This window comes from Neofelis nebulosa, chromosome 8 (genome assembly GCF_028018385.1).
Source record: "Neofelis nebulosa isolate mNeoNeb1 chromosome 8, mNeoNeb1.pri, whole genome shotgun sequence".
In the NCBI taxonomy this organism is placed as follows: domain Eukaryota; kingdom Metazoa; phylum Chordata; class Mammalia; order Carnivora; family Felidae; genus Neofelis; species Neofelis nebulosa.
Genome location: NC_080789.1, coordinates 64,562,759 through 64,577,916, shown reverse-complemented (window position 1 = coordinate 64,577,916; position 15,158 = coordinate 64,562,759). Strand labels below are relative to the sequence as shown.

The window sequence follows — 15,158 nt, the reverse complement described above, 5'->3', positions numbered from 1 at the left end:
ATAAACTTGAAAAAAAAATATTACACCATATAGAGGAAAATGGAAGTTCTTATATGGGGTTCAGACTTTTAACTCAGATGCATTTCTGTGTTTTGTTGTTGTTGTCATTGTTGTTTTAGAGAGAGAGAGAGAGTGTGTGTGCATGTGAATTTTAAGCAGGCTCCACGCTGAGTAGGGAGGCTGACATGGGGCTTGATCCCATGACCCTCAGATCATTGTCTGAGCTGAAATCAAGAGTCAGATGCCTCACCAAGTGAGCCACCCAGGCGCCCCGTCATTTCTGTGGGTTTAATCCCTCCCTTAACACTTAATGTGGTTGAGGTTTTCAAGGTGTAAAATGCCTTCTCATTATCCAGTCATTCGGAGGGGCAGGATACGCTGCGTGAAGTTACTGGACTCTGAGGAATGGTCGATTAAGCTGAAATTAGTTTTATGTATTCAATGGAAAGAAAGTCACATTTGTTGTGACACAGGGCGCCTGGGTGGCTCAGTTGGTTAAGCATCCAACTCTTGATTTCGGCTCACGTCGTGATCTCACGGTTCATGGGATCGAGCCTTGAGTCCAGCCCCGTGCTGACAGCACAGAGCTTGGGATTCTCTCTCTCCTTCTCCCTCTGACCCTCTCCCTCTCTCTCTCTCTCTCTCTCTCTCTCTCTCTCTCTCAAAATAAGCAAATAAACTTAAAAAAGTGTTTTTGACGTAATTCCCTCAGGCTAGGTTGTTTGTGGGCATTCTACACTACTTTTATGTTTCAGCTGTATACCCACTTACCTCTTGCAAAGCTGCCATTCAAAAAGGCCACAATGACAGGAAGCAGGGGATTGGCAGATTAGCCAAGATTGGTAACTGGGGCCGAGCTGAATGGTGCCATGAACTCCTCACTTCCTCCCCAGGCGCGCTCACTCGGCCACACAAGGACCAAATCTCAATCTCTGGCCGGGACCTCCTCAGGGAACTTCAGCCTCATATATCCAAATGCCTACTGATTGTTCATATCCTCTCATATTCCACCTGTTCAAAACCAAACTCTAGATTTCCACCTCAAACCTGTTCCACCTGCATGCAGCCTTCCCCACGCCAGCCAATGGGCAACTACCTCGTTCCACAGATGCTCAGGCCAAAAACCTTGCCATCATCCTTGCCTTCTCTCTTACTGGTCGCATTCACTCCTTCACCGAATCCCATTGGCTCTCCCTTCCAATATGGGTTGGGTTCACAATCTCAGCCTTGATATTTACTAGCTGTGGGCCTCAGGACAAATGGTTTAACTTTTGTGCCTCAGTTTCTTCATCTGAAAAAAAAAATGAGATAAACAGCACCTACTTCATAGGGTTATAGTGAGGACTGAATAAATTAACGCGTGTAAAAAGTTTAGGTCGATGCCTGGCACATAGTAAGGGCTCAGAAAATGGTAGTTATTATAAAAATTTACATACATTATCTCATGCCACTTTAGTGTAGCAGTTGAGAGCCTAGATTCACCTCTCAGTTTTAAGAGTTCTTCACTGTGATGGGGTGCGCCCCGGTGGCTCAGTCGGTTAAGCGTCGAATTTCAGTTTTGGCTCAGGTCATGATCTCATGGCTTCAGGGGTTTGAGCCCCACATCGGGCTCTGCGCTGACAGTGTGGAGCCTGTTTGGGATTCTCTCTCTTCCTCTCACTCTCTGCCCCTCCCCCACTTGCACTGTCTCTGTCTCTCTCGAAACAAATTTTAAAAAAAATTATAAAAGATTTCTTCACCGTGAGAACCTTGGACAAGGACCTAACCTCTCTGTGCCTCAGTTACCATATTTGAAACTATTATTATTCAATTCTGACGCCAGCCCCCCCCCCTCCCCCCAGGCCATAGAGCAAATACACACCAAAGCCTGACCAATTGTGTGACCTTCCACAGAGGGGCAGGTTACTTCTCTGTTTTCTCAGGGATAAATAATAAGAGACCTCACCTTGGACTTACTGTGTAAAACACTAAGAACAGTTAGCTATTATTGCTCTCACTTTTACAGATAGAAAGTTGAGGGTTAAAGAGAAGTAGGCATAGAGGCTTTGGGAGGAAACCTAGACTCAAATCCCAGCTTGGCCGTGAAATAGCTGTGTGATCTTGGACAACTGACTTACTCTCTCTGAAACTCAAGTTCCTTATCTTTAACATGGTGATTAAATGGAAAGGCCTTACGGGGGTTGTTATAACGGTGATATGAGATCATGTAAGTAAAATGCTTAGTATGGTGTTCTTATTACGATTCTCGGTTTTATCGACAGGGAAATGGAGATAGAGAAAAGTCCGGTGATTTGCCCAAGGGCACAGGAAAGTCCATGGAAGGTTCGAAATTGAAGTCAGTGTCCACCTGCCCCAGATCCCTATCCTCCTAACACAATACCAAGCCTCCTCTCCGGAAATGGAAAGGGCCTGTTCTGGTCCCAAAGGATCAGGACACATTGGAAAATGGAGGCTCTCAGTTCTCCTCCAGAGCCACGCCCCCCCCCCAACCCCCCATGTCATGAGCAGAGATAAATGGCTTGGCAAGCCATTGGTAAACCAGCTAGGTATACACATGGGCCAGAAGAAAGGGAAGAGTAAAAAGATAGGAAAGTAGTGAATGACTTTAATTCCCCTTTTCCAAATTACCATTTATAATCTTAGACATATATAAGCGAACAGTAAACCTAGTTTATAAGGACACATTTAGATTTAGTTTCTCCTCCTGTACCCTTTCCTTTGTGCCCAAACATGATTCATCCTAGGCAGGGTGAAAGGAGGGGGCAAATGAAATGTGAAAAATAAAAAGTAGCTATATTCCCCCACCAGACTGTAAGCTCCAAGACCTGTCCACTTATTAACATACCCCAGTGCCTAGTACAATACCTCATACATAACAGGGGGTCAATGACTATAAGTCAAAAACATAAACTAAGAAATCAGGTCATATCATTTGGCTTCCTCATATTTCCTTCTCCCTCAAAACACAGATCCTATTTCAAATTTTTCTGGCCCCCATTTGCAGTACTAGGACTACTTAAAAATTATTTCAAAGAAGTAGCAACAGGGGCACCTGGGTGGCTCAGTTGGTTAAGCAGCAGCCTTCGCCTCAGGTCATGACCTCGCAGTTCATGGGTTCGAGCCCCACATCAGGCTCTCTGCTGTCTCGCTTCAGATCCTCTGTCCCCCTTTCTCTCTGCCCCTTCCCCGCTTGTTCTCTCTCTCTCTTTCAAAAATAAATAAAAATTTAAAAAAAAAAAAAGAGAGAGAGAGAAGTAGCAATAAGTTCTGGAGAACCCTGACCACACCAACTCTTTCCTACTGTGGCAATCCAGTTTCCCTCCCATTCCCTCTGTGGCCTCACTGACCCACCTTTTGACACAGAAAGAGCTTGGGGCTTAAAGGCAGAAGACCCAGGTTGAGTACTGCTTCTCCTCAAGTAATCTCTCTAAGCCTCAGTTTTCTTATCTGTAAAATGGGGCTAAATTACAGTACCCACCTCACGGGTCATTGTAAGGATTAAACTGATAACACTTAGGTAAGGCATTTAGAACAGGGCCTGGCACACAGCCAACACTATGTAACTGTTTGTGACTATTATTTTTATTTTTCATCGAACTAAAGCACGATATAAAAATGTTTTCAATTGCAAAGTGTTAAAAAATGTAAAAGATTACTATTATGATTTTATAGCCAGCAAACTGAAATGAAAACTCCATGACAAGGTCAATTCTGTCTGTACTGTTCAGAACTTGGCACATACTGGGTATTTTTGTTGGACTAATAAACAAAATGAAGTTCTATGGCACATATGCAAAACAACAACAACAACAACAAACCAGGTCACAGAAATATCACCCTGAGCCCAGGACTTCAATCAAAAGGGAATATATGGAATTATTCCTCATTAGGCCCTGCTCGTCGATGTTGGCTGCCTTAAAATACCAAGATTAGGAGAGGAGGGATAGATGTCTATGAACAATTGAAGATCAACCTCTACTTTTGGAACAAGGAATCGGAAAAAGTAGATGAGGCTCAAATCTTTGCAAAGAACTTCTTTTCGTTTGCCCAGAAAGGCTTCCTGACAGTGTTTTATTTCTCCTTGCCCTGCAGCCAAGGCTATTCTGTGGTTTCAGGCTTCCAATTATAGCTGAGTGGGGGATCCCAACGCTAAAGTGGGGATTAGAAGACACCCTGGGACTCCCTTGGCCTGGCCAGGTGAGAATGGCCAGGAAGCACCTAACAGGCCCATTATTATGACTATTTATTAATAATAATATTGTTATTAAATATTTATGAAGCGCTCATGCTCTGCTCGATGGTGACCCTCCCACATTCCCCCACCCTTCCAGCAACGCCTGGGTTCCTAACCCTGAGTCCCACCAGTGTACTGCGGCTGGGGAGAATTATGACAGGTCGCCTAGGCCTCCTCAGTTGACCTTAACCGCCAGGAACCCAGGCGTCCAGGTGCTCCTGCGGGGCAAGAATCGGCTTCTGGTCGCCACCGGGTCTGTGTACGTAACGTCCGCTCTGGTCCGTACCCCACCAGGGCTCCAGGGGCAGAAACGGGGAGGGGCCAGGTCCAAGCACCCCACGGGGTCCACCTGGCGGCCGCCCCCTCCCCTCCCCGGGTCCCCGCCGGCCCGCGGGCGGACCAGGGCGCGGCCCCGGGGTCTCCGGCCCCAGGCAGGCGGCCGCGCGCTGTCCCACTCCCGGAGCTCCCCGCCGCCCCGGCCCGGCATCCCGGCACCCCGGCCCCGCGGCATTTTTTCTCTTTATCATAAATATATAAATTATGCTAATTACGGGCATTGCATATTAACCAAACCCGAAACCTCCCCTGCCCGGCCCCCTCCCCGTCCGTGCAAACCCCTCCCCGCCCCGGACCCCGCTACTTACCGGAGCCCGAGCCCGAGCCGCCTCCGCCCCGGGTGCCCGGCGGCCACCGATTACAGATTCATCTCACAGCCCGGGCCAGGGGGCCGGGGCCGGGGCCAGGCGGCCGCCGCCCGCAGACAAAGAAGCCAGTGCGGCTTGGCTGGGCTCGGCTCGGCCCGGGAGCCGGTCGGGACCCGCCGCCGCCCCCGGGCCCCCAGGCCGGGCTGGGCAGAGCCGAAGGGGACTCCGCGGGCTGCGCTGGGCGGAGGGGGGGGGGCGGCCGGGAAGCGGGGTGGGGGAGCTGGGGGGGGGGCGGGCAGGTATATATATTTTTCTTCTTTTACCCCTTCCACGGCCCCCCCTCTCCCTCCCCCCCCCTTTTTTTCCCTCCTTCTGCTACTTGGATTTTTTTAGCTGCTGCGTCATGAGCATAATTTATGCAAAGAGCTTTGCCGCATGCTGCACCGCGCGCGCCAGCCGCCGGGGGCGGCGGGCTGGGCGGGTGGTGGAGGAAGGGAGGGGATCTGGGGAGCGGGGAACGAGGGGTGGGGGTGGGGAGGGCAGCACCCTTAGCCCCTGGCCACGCCAGGAGGCCCCAAGGGCTCCCTTCCTGGACTGGAATGGAGGGTCCGTGGGGCGGGTCACGCAGCCCCCTCGGAGGTGCTGCTCGAGGTGCTTTCGTTTTGGAAGGTGCGAGAGGGGGAGCACGGGAGTCTGAAGTGGAGACTCTGTGCCACGGTCCCTTCAGCCTGGGGTTGGGGCGGTGACTCCCCGTCGCCGCCGCCTTTCCACTCTAGGTTAGTCAGCTGTGCCCCTCCTCGTCCGGAAAGTCAAGTTCAGGTCCATTCCGAAGCCCCAGGCCGGAACCCCACCGCGACAGAGGAGGGGGAACTCGTGGGCGCTCAGCCAGCTCCATTTCAGGAAGGGAACCCAGGTCCTGAATGCACCCTCCACCCTCACCCCAGTGGCGGTTTGTTGTGGGCTGTCTTGTCTAAAGACGACTTCCCTGTCTTCTTGTCCAAGTGGACAAGAAATGTAAAAAAAAAAAAAAAAAAAAAAAAAAAAAGACAAAGTTCGGTAAAATGGAGACAACGTTGTGCTTTGCTGGTGATGGTGGTGTGGAGGATTTGGTTTCCTAGGGGCTTTTGAAGGTAGGAGAAGGGATTGGAAAAGGCAGAGTTGGGGGCTGAGGGAAAGCAGGTTGGAGAAGTAGTTGCGAGTGGAAGAGGAAAGAGTTGGAAGTCCCAAGGGGGAAGAGAAGGAATGAGGGGAGAATAATTTAGGGAGGCTCTAAATTCAGCGAATATGGATCCCTCAATGTAGGCGGCCCGTTGTTGGCCTGGATTGCACACCCACTGCCCGCCCCACCCCCACCCCCAATTTGGTGGATTTCGGGGAGAGCGGGAGATAGAGGAGTGACAGGTAGCACGGGGAGAATCTGTGGAGTCCTCAGCCCTCCCCCGACCGTTCTTTAAGCCCCTTAGGGGAAGACCCTGCAGGGGAGGGGTATAGAAGGGAAGCCGCACCAGTGGCTCCACAGGCTTTTCCAGAATGTCACCGGGAGCCTGCTCGCACCCAGAGGTCCTGCTCACAGAAGCTTCCCCCTTGAGGCCTGACGTCATCATCTGCTGGGCCAGCCGGGCTCAGGTGCTGCCCGTTTGCTGTTTCCGTGTGGGGGTGAGGAGTTCCTGCTGGTGGATTAGGAGTCAGATCGTTGAGGTTTTAGTCCCAACTCTTCCGCTTGTAGTCCAGGCAAGTAGTTGAACTTCTTCATTACTTAGAAAATGAGGGTACTATCTATAGGCACTACTGCCTAGGGTTAAGAAGTTTAATAGTGGGGCTGTGTGTGAAAAAACTTCAAAAACTATAAGCTCTATACAGATGTATCATTACCTGTACAATAGTCTTATATCCACTTTAATGGCCTTGTGAAACTCATACATATCATGGTATTCTATCTCTTGGGAGTTCAAAAAAAATTTTTTTTAAGTTTATTTATTTTTGAGAGAGAGAGAGAGAGAGTAGAGGAGGGGCAGAGACAGAGGGAGAGAGGGAATCCCAGGCAGGCTCTGCACTGTCAGTGTGGAGCCAGATGTGGGGCTTGAACGCACAAACCACGAGATCATGACCTGAGCTGAAACCAAGAGTGGGATGTTTAACCAACTGAGCCACCCAAGTGCCCCTCTTGGGAGTTTTGTTTGGTCTGTAGTCTCTGTGGTCTTTCCCCTCTGACTGTAAATTCCTTGAGAGCACAGGCTGTGACTTACTCATTTTTGTATTTCCCATCACTCTGTGAAGAAGGGGCACATTCTTACTCTTGAACGTTATCACACGAAGGCAGAAACCCTTAGTCTATGCGACTTGGTTTGGTACTAGACACAGATCAAATGTTTTGAATGTAAGTATGAAGGATAGTTTGAAGAAAGAAATGGACGTGATGGAAGGGGTTGGGGGGAGAGATACATCAAAATGTTAATTGTGGTTTTCTCTGGAAAAAGGAAACCTCTAATTTGTATTGTGTATGCTTCTGCATTGCTTAAATTTTTGATGATGAGCATATATTACTTCTTTGTGTGCTTAATTTTTTTTAAATTCAGGTTTGACATGTGCACCTAGTAAAGTACCTAAGTCTTAAATGTACAACTTGAAGTTTTACATAATTATCATCACCATCCCAAACGAGATATAGAGCATTTCCGGGACACCTGGCTGGCTCAGTCAGTAGAGCATGCAATTCTTGATTTCAGGGTTTTGAGTTCAAGCCCCACGTTGGGCATGGAGCCTACTTTAAAAAAAAAAAAAAAAAAAAAAAGAGCACTTCCAACACCCAAGAAGACTCAACTGTTACCACTATTCTGAATTCTATCACCATAGATTAGCTTTGCTGGTTCTTGAACTTCATATAAATGGAATCAAGACAGTATGTGCTCTTGGGTCTGCCTTCTGTCACTGAACATATGTTCCTGAGATTCATCCATGTTGTTGTGCCTAGCAGTATTGTTTGCTCTTTTTTTGTTGCTGTATATATATTCCATTGCATAATTATGCCACAATATATCCATTCTACTATGGATGGGCATTCGGGTTATTCTTGTTTTTGTCTTTTATGGATAAAGCTGCTATGAACAGGGGCACCTGGGTGGCTCAGTTTGGTTAGGGGTCCGACTCCTGATTTTGGCTCAGGTCATGATCTTGCAGTTTGGGAGTTTGAGCCCCACATCAGGCTCTGCACGGACAGTGCAGACAGAGCCTGCTTGGGATTCACTCTCTCTCTCCCTCTCTCTCTGCCCCTCCCCTGCTCATGCTCTTTCTCTCTCTCAAAATAAATAAATAAATAAATAAATAAATAAATAAATAAATAAAAAGAAAGAAAGAAAGAAGGAAAACAACGTGATGTGAAAGAGAATAACACTGGGGGGCAGGGCAGGGGAGACCTTTCTGAAGAAGTGAAATGTAAGACAAACTTTAAAACACAGGATAGGCAGGAGGCAGAAGGAACAGCAGAGGCAGAGGCCGGGCAGAGGCCATCTGGCAGGAAAGAACTTGGCATTCAAGACACTGAAAGAGGATCAACATGGCTGGAGCACAGCAGTGAAAATTGCACAAAATGGGGCTGGGAAGATTGGCAGGGCCCACATCAGGAAGGCCTGGCCATATATACCTCTAATCTTTCAGTTTAACTGGGTCTTTCTTCCTTTGTAAACTCCACTCAAGGTTTATCTCCTGCAAAAAGCTTTCTTGAATAATATGTTGTTCTAATTAGTATTATTTTAGCTACATCATTGTTCCAATAACTTCATTATCTAATTTGTAGTTTATAGGCCATTCGTTCTTTTTCTGGAGAACATATTGGTTTCCCCACCAGATGTGGGGCAGGGCCTTCTGTTTCCTTTTTTGTCTGGTCTCCACCAAGCACTCAGCACATCAGGGGGATAGCAAGAGTCTGTTGACGGCTCCCTTGGCTTGGTACTCCATTCCTAGAAAGCTCTCTGGTGTCCTATCTTCCCTGGCTTGAGAACTCACCCAGTTTCAGGTTTTCAGAATTGTGGCAGAACAACCAAATTTCCCCAGGATCCATGCCTGTTTTCCCAAACACCTTCCTCGTGTCCGTAGTTGATCTTGCCCCCCCCCCCCCCCGCCCCCCATCACCAGATTAAAGGCATCACTGCTGTTGCTAAGGGAATGAGGTTTGGGCAGGTGGGAGTGAGTTGGAGGATGATACAGCAGGGAGTCAGGTTGGTCAGCAGGAAAAAAAAACCCCTCAATTGGGAGGAGACAAAAGACAGCAATGCATTTCCAAGTGCTTCTCCACCAGTTTTTCCCCTCTGTGTGCTACCTGTTTGTTCTCTCTGAAAGCTTTTAGAATTTTTTTAAAAAATGTCTCTGGAATCTTAGATTTTGCCATGTTATGGCCTGTCGCGGTTGGCCAGTTTTCACGAAACCAGGAAGCTGCCGTCCATCTTGACTGGTCATGTGGAAGCCCTTGGGAAGAGAATAGGTGGGAGAGGGGAAGGTCGCTGAGTACTGTTAACAATGCAGGGATATTTTAAGGTGAGAAGCCAGAGGTATTTTGCTGTCGTTGTTTGCTTGTTTTCTGAGAAGCCAGAGTTTTTGAAAACTTGTATGTGACACAGAGTGTGGCTTGCAAACTCCAGTTTTTACAGACCTCCCACCCTGAAATGCATATATTTTATTCTATTTACTGTAATCTTAGCAATGATGTAGGACTGTATTACTAAGCTGCTGTCACTCTGACGGATCACCCTACCAGCTCAAAGGGTAAATATGTTTTTTTCCCATAATTTTTGTACAGTAACAAGGTGAGGAACATTTTAGCTCATAAATTATTTACCAAACCTCACAGGCATAATAGGCTGTGTGCATATTCATCAGGCCATCATCCATTATTCATAAGAAGTTCACTTCAACTGTTAGAAGAAAATGAGGTTGTTGATTGAAATGCGGAAGAAATGTGGTCTTTTGTTCTCCTCGCCCCCCTTCTCCCATCTGAGTAAGTCTAGAAGTTTCCATCAAAAAAATGATATTGTAGGAAACAGAAATTTATTTCTGACATGCAGATGTGTAGATAAGAGGGAAAGAAAGCCTGGAGTAGGAAATAAATTGGCAGAATCAACCGCCATTCATTCAACTTGGCTAAAGGCCCCTGATTCCTGCTTGCACAGAGATTGTGCCCAGGAAGTGGCCAGAGGGGGGTATCCTTCCTTGCAATTAAAGAGCAGCTTCAGTAAATCTGATAGAGTTAATACTTAGATTAACTAAGATACAGGCTGATTTCTATAGCTCCAGAAGTATTCATCATTTATCTTCTTATTTGACCTTCACACCAAATCTGTGAGGTAGGAATAGTATTCAAGATGAGGAAAACTGAGGCTCAGAGAGGTCAAGTGACTTGTGTAAAGCCAAATAGCTGGTAAGGAGCAGACCAGGAGTCGAGCCTAAATTTTCTTTTGTGTTTCATATTCTTTATATTCTGTCTTCCTAAGTCCTCTGGGTGATAAAGACCACCAGTCCCAAGATAGAGGCATTTTACAATGTTTTCCGCAAACCATTGATTTGATTATGCCCCCCCCCCTTTAAAAGTATTTTTATTATTTCTGTGAACTACAGAAGCAATATAGGTTTGAAAGCATCGAATAATACAAAATTCTGTAGAACAGAGAATAACGAATGTCTCTGGGGCATGGACAGGCAGCCAACCCCCATTGCCACAGGAACAAGTAGGAGACATTATAATCCAATCAGATGCATAGATTTGTGTTCAGATGTGACCATGGTCACTTACTAGCTGTGTAACCTTGGACAGGTCTTTAAGCCATAGCCTCCCATTTGTAAAATGGGAATAACATTCACTCCTAGGGTTTTTTTAAGTGTTAGAGGAGATAATGTATATAAATCCAAGTGTCAGCATTTTCCTCCTTCCCCCCCCCCCCCCCATATCCTTCCATTTTAAGGGTCACCTGTCTCTCTCTAGTGTATTTGGGGAAGTGGAATGAAAGGCAAGGTTTGTCTCATGCCCGTCTCCCAAGTCTTCTGCTTGACCTTCTGTTCCATTCGGTCCTGGGCCCTTCACCTGGCTGCTGGCCATGGTCTAAAACTCCTGGTGTGGTTCCTCTGGATGAAATGCAACTATATTCACAGTGGAGCAGAGCTGTAAGTTCTCCTCAACATGACTGTACAAAGTGTTCTTTGCCGAAGGGTTGGGGGAAGACTAAAGAGAATTGCAATGAATAAGGGAAAACACTAAAAATTTGCCTTTGCGGGGGGGTACCCGGGTGGCTCAGTTGGTTGAGTATATGACTCTTGATTTCGGCTCAGGTCATGATCTCGTGGTTTATGGGATCGAGTCCTGTGTTGGGCTCTGTGCTGATGGTGCAGAGCCTGCTTAGAATTCTCTCTCCCTCTCTCTGTGCCCCTCCCCAACTCCTGCTCTCTCTTGCGTGCTCTCTCTCTCTCAAAATAAAAATAAACTTTAAAAAAAATTTTGCTTTCAGGTGCCTGGGTGGCTCAGTCGGTTGAATGTCCAACTCTTGATTTTGGCTCAGGTCATGATCCCAGAGTCTTGGGATCGAGCCCCACATCAGGCTCTGAGCTGAGCGTGGAGCTTTCTTAAGGTTCTCTCTCTCTCCCTCTGCCCCTGTCCCCCGCTCACACTCTCTCTCTAAAATAAAATAAAATAAAATAAAATAAAATAAAATAAAATAAAAGTAAAATAAATAAGTTTGCCTTTAACTTTCCCTATAATCCAAGTGAAAAACAGCTAAGAAATTCAATCTTTATTAAAGGGTCTGTACCTTTCATGGATGTACCCCAGACACTAACCTGGCTCCCTGTCCTCAGGTCTGCTTCCCTCCCTAGAAACTCTTTCAAACCTGCACTTCTGGGGCGCCTGGGTGGCTCAGTTGGGTAAGCATCCGGCTCTTGGTTTCGGTTCAGGTTGTGATCTCGTGGTTTTCATGAGTTCCAGTCCCACTTCGCGTCGGGCTCTGTGCTGACAGCACAGAGGTGCTTGGGATTCTTGGTCTCCCTGTCTCTCTGCCCCTCCCCCACTCAAGCTGTCTCTGTCTCTCTCAAAATAAATAAAGTTAAAAAAATTTTTTTTTTTTTAAAACCTCCACTTCTTTCTGGGAAGCCCCAGGGCCTTCCTCCCTCATGTTCCTCAGCTACTGCCAGCAAATTTCCCTAAATCTGACAAATCCAGTCTGGAAGAGGTGAGTGTTGCGGGGGGGAGGGTGCGTGGTGCTATGAGATGGACCAGGGGAAAGGCGCCACAGAGCATGTGTCCCAGTGAGCTCTGGCACACAGAGTTCACCCAGCAGAACTGTCTAGGGGCCGCTGGCACCCGAGTCCAGAACCCTTCCAGTCTCTTGGCCAGACTGAGATGCAGATGAGGCTTTATTCTTCTGACTGTCCTTTGGGAAGTAAGTAACCTTTGTGACACATACCCGTACCTCGAAGAATAAAATGAGATCTCAACCCCCAAACAGGCGAATGTGTGTTAGTATCACTGCATTACTTTGCACTTTTAATAAGCACGGAATGATTCTGGTGCAGGTGGCTTGGGATTTCACACTGAGAAAAATTGGTCAAAACCCCCAAAGAAGAGCCGCTGCCCCTGCCACGGTGGAATTAGCCCTTTGCATTATTATGCAGAGCGGTGTTAGTGCCTCTCCTACAAAGGCTTGCCTGGAATAAGAAAGGAGGGTCCATTTCTGAGTCATATATCTTGTAATCCTTGTTCCCTTAGTTACACAAAAACCAGCCAAAGCTTTGAAAAGGCTGCTTCAAAGAGCCTGATTGGATTCTTCCACAAACCACTACCCTCCTTCTTTGGGCTGGGAAATAGGAGGTGGTTTTGTTCTTCCAGTTACATAAGTCAAGAGCACAACACGTAGTAGGTGTTCAATTAAGGTACATAAAAAGGGGCGCCTGGGTGGCTCAGTCAGTTAAGTGTCCAACTCCTGACTTAGGCCCAGGTCATGATCTCACAGCTCTTGGGTTTGAGCCCCGCGCTGACAGTGCAGAGCCTGGTTGGGATTCCCTCTCTCTGCCTCTCCCCGACTCATGCTTGCTCTCTTGCTCTCTCTCATAATAAATAAACTTTTAAAAAAAGTTTAAAAAAAAAAAAAAAGGTACATAAAAAAGCTCTACTCGGCCTGATTAATTGGAAGTAGGGACCCAGCAGGAAGAGGCAAGGCCATTCTCTGAACCCTCAGACCACAGCTTACCCATCTGTACTCTAATATTTGCTAACTTCTGCCCTAATTTTGCTCCACATCCAGCTCGGAGCCCGATGTGAGGCTTGATCTTATGACCTTGAGATCATGACCTCAGCCAAAATCAAGAGTCCAATGCTTAACCAACTGAGCCACTCAGGCACCCCTAACATACCTTTACTGAGGTATAATGACACACGATAAACTGGACATTTAAGATGTACAATTTGATAAATTTTGGCACACATATACACCCATGAAAACCATGATCACAATCAAGATAATTAACACATCTATTACCCGCCAAAATTTTCCTGGAATCCATCTTTCCTTCCTGTCCCTCCCCCTCCCCCAGGCAACCACTGATCTGCTTTTTGTCACTGTAGATTAACTTGTATTTTCCAAAATTTTATATAAACAGAATCCTACAGTATGCATTTTTTAGTTTTTATTTTTCTTTGGTCTGGTTCCTTTCACTCAGCATAATTGAGATTATCCAGTTTGTGTGCATCCATAGTTCCTTTTCTTTTTTTTTTATGTTAAAAAAACCTTTTTCATGTTTATTGAGAGACTGAGGTTGAGTGGGGGAGGGGCAGAGAGAGGGAGACCCAGAATCCGAAGCAGGCTCCAGGCTCTGAGCTGTCAGCGCAGAGCCTGACGCGGGGCTCAAACCCACCAACCGCGAGATCATGACCTGAGCCGAAGTTGGACGCTTAACCGACTGAGCCACCCGGGCACTTCCATCGTTCATTCCTTTTTACTGTATAGCAATACAACAATTTGTTTACCCATTGGCCTGTTGACAGTCATTTGTGTTGTTTCCAGCTGGGGGCTGTTACAAATAAAGCTGTTATAAATATCCTTGGAAGTCTGTGTGTGCCCATACGCTTTCATTTCTCTTGGGTTAACAGGATTGGAATAGCTGGATCATATGGTATGAACTTAAAAAAAAATTGTTTTGTTTATTGTTTGTTTATTTTTTATTTTAAAAAAATTTTTTTAACGTTTATTTATTTTTGAGACAGAGAGCGACAGAGCATGAACGGGGGAGGGGCAGAGAGAGAGGGAGACACAGAATCTGAAGCAGGCTCCAGGCTCTGGGCCATCAGCCCAGAGCCCGACGCAGGGCTCGAACTCACGGACCGTGAGATCGTGACCTGAGCCGAAGTCGGACGCTCAACCGACTGGGCGCCACCCAGGCGCCCCTATTGTTTGTTTATTTATTTCAAGTTTTTGTTTAAATGCCAGTTCGTCAACATATAGCGCAGTATTAGTTTCAGGAGTAGCATCTAGTGATTCATCACCTACACACAATACCTAGTGCTCATCACAAGTGCCTCCTTAATACCCATCACCCGTTTAACCCATTCCCCCACCCCCCAGCAACCCTCAGTTTGTTCTAATTAAGAGTTTGTTTTATGGGTTTGCCTCTCTTTTTCTCTCCCTATGTTCATCTGTTCTTTTTCTTAAATTCCATATATGAGTGAAATGACAGGGTATTTGTCTTTCTCCGACTGACTTATTTCGCTTAGCATGATACATTCTAGCTCTATCCACATCATTGCAAATGGCAACATTTCATTCTTTTTTATGGCTGAATAATATTCCATTGTATGTATATATGTGTGTGCGTATATATATATGTGTGTGTGTATATATATTTAATTTAATATATACATGTGTATATATACGTGTGTGTGTATATATATATATATATATATGTATATAACACAACTTCTTTATCCATTCATCAGTTGATGGACATTTGGGATCTTTTCATAATTTGGCTACTGTTGATAGATGCTGCTATAAACAATCAGTTTTTGTATCCTTTGGGTAAATACTTAGTAGTGCGATTGCTGGATTGTAGGGTCGTTCTATGTGTATGTTTAACTTTTAAAGATTCTGCCATACTGTTTCCAAAGTGGTTAGACCATTTTATACTCTTACTAGCAGCATATGAGAGTTCTAATAGCTATACATTCTAACACTTGAAATAGTCAGGCTTTTTATATTAGCCATTTTATTGTATTTATTTAAAAAAATTTTTTTAAGTTTATTTAGCCA

General features: G+C 46.1%; 1 protein-coding gene across 6 annotated transcripts in view; it reads right to left on the bottom strand.

Moving 5' to 3' along the window:
• Window positions 1-5,237, bottom strand: part of POU6F1 (POU class 6 homeobox 1) — a 29,939-nt gene extending 24,702 nt beyond the window's left edge. For 2 of the 6 annotated variants that reach the window (XM_058742762.1, XM_058742767.1), the window contains exons 1-2: window positions 4,879-5,236; window positions 1,239-1,291 (exon numbers count right to left, since the gene is read on the bottom strand). The gene's annotated coding sequence lies outside the window, so the exon portion shown is untranslated. Of the gene's footprint in view, window positions 1-771; window positions 1,012-1,238; window positions 1,292-4,878 lie in introns of all 6 variants that reach the window. The other 4 variants (XM_058742765.1, XM_058742764.1, XM_058742763.1 and 1 more) reach the window with 3 other exon arrangements.
• Between the last annotated feature and the right edge of the window lie 9,921 nt (window positions 5,238-15,158).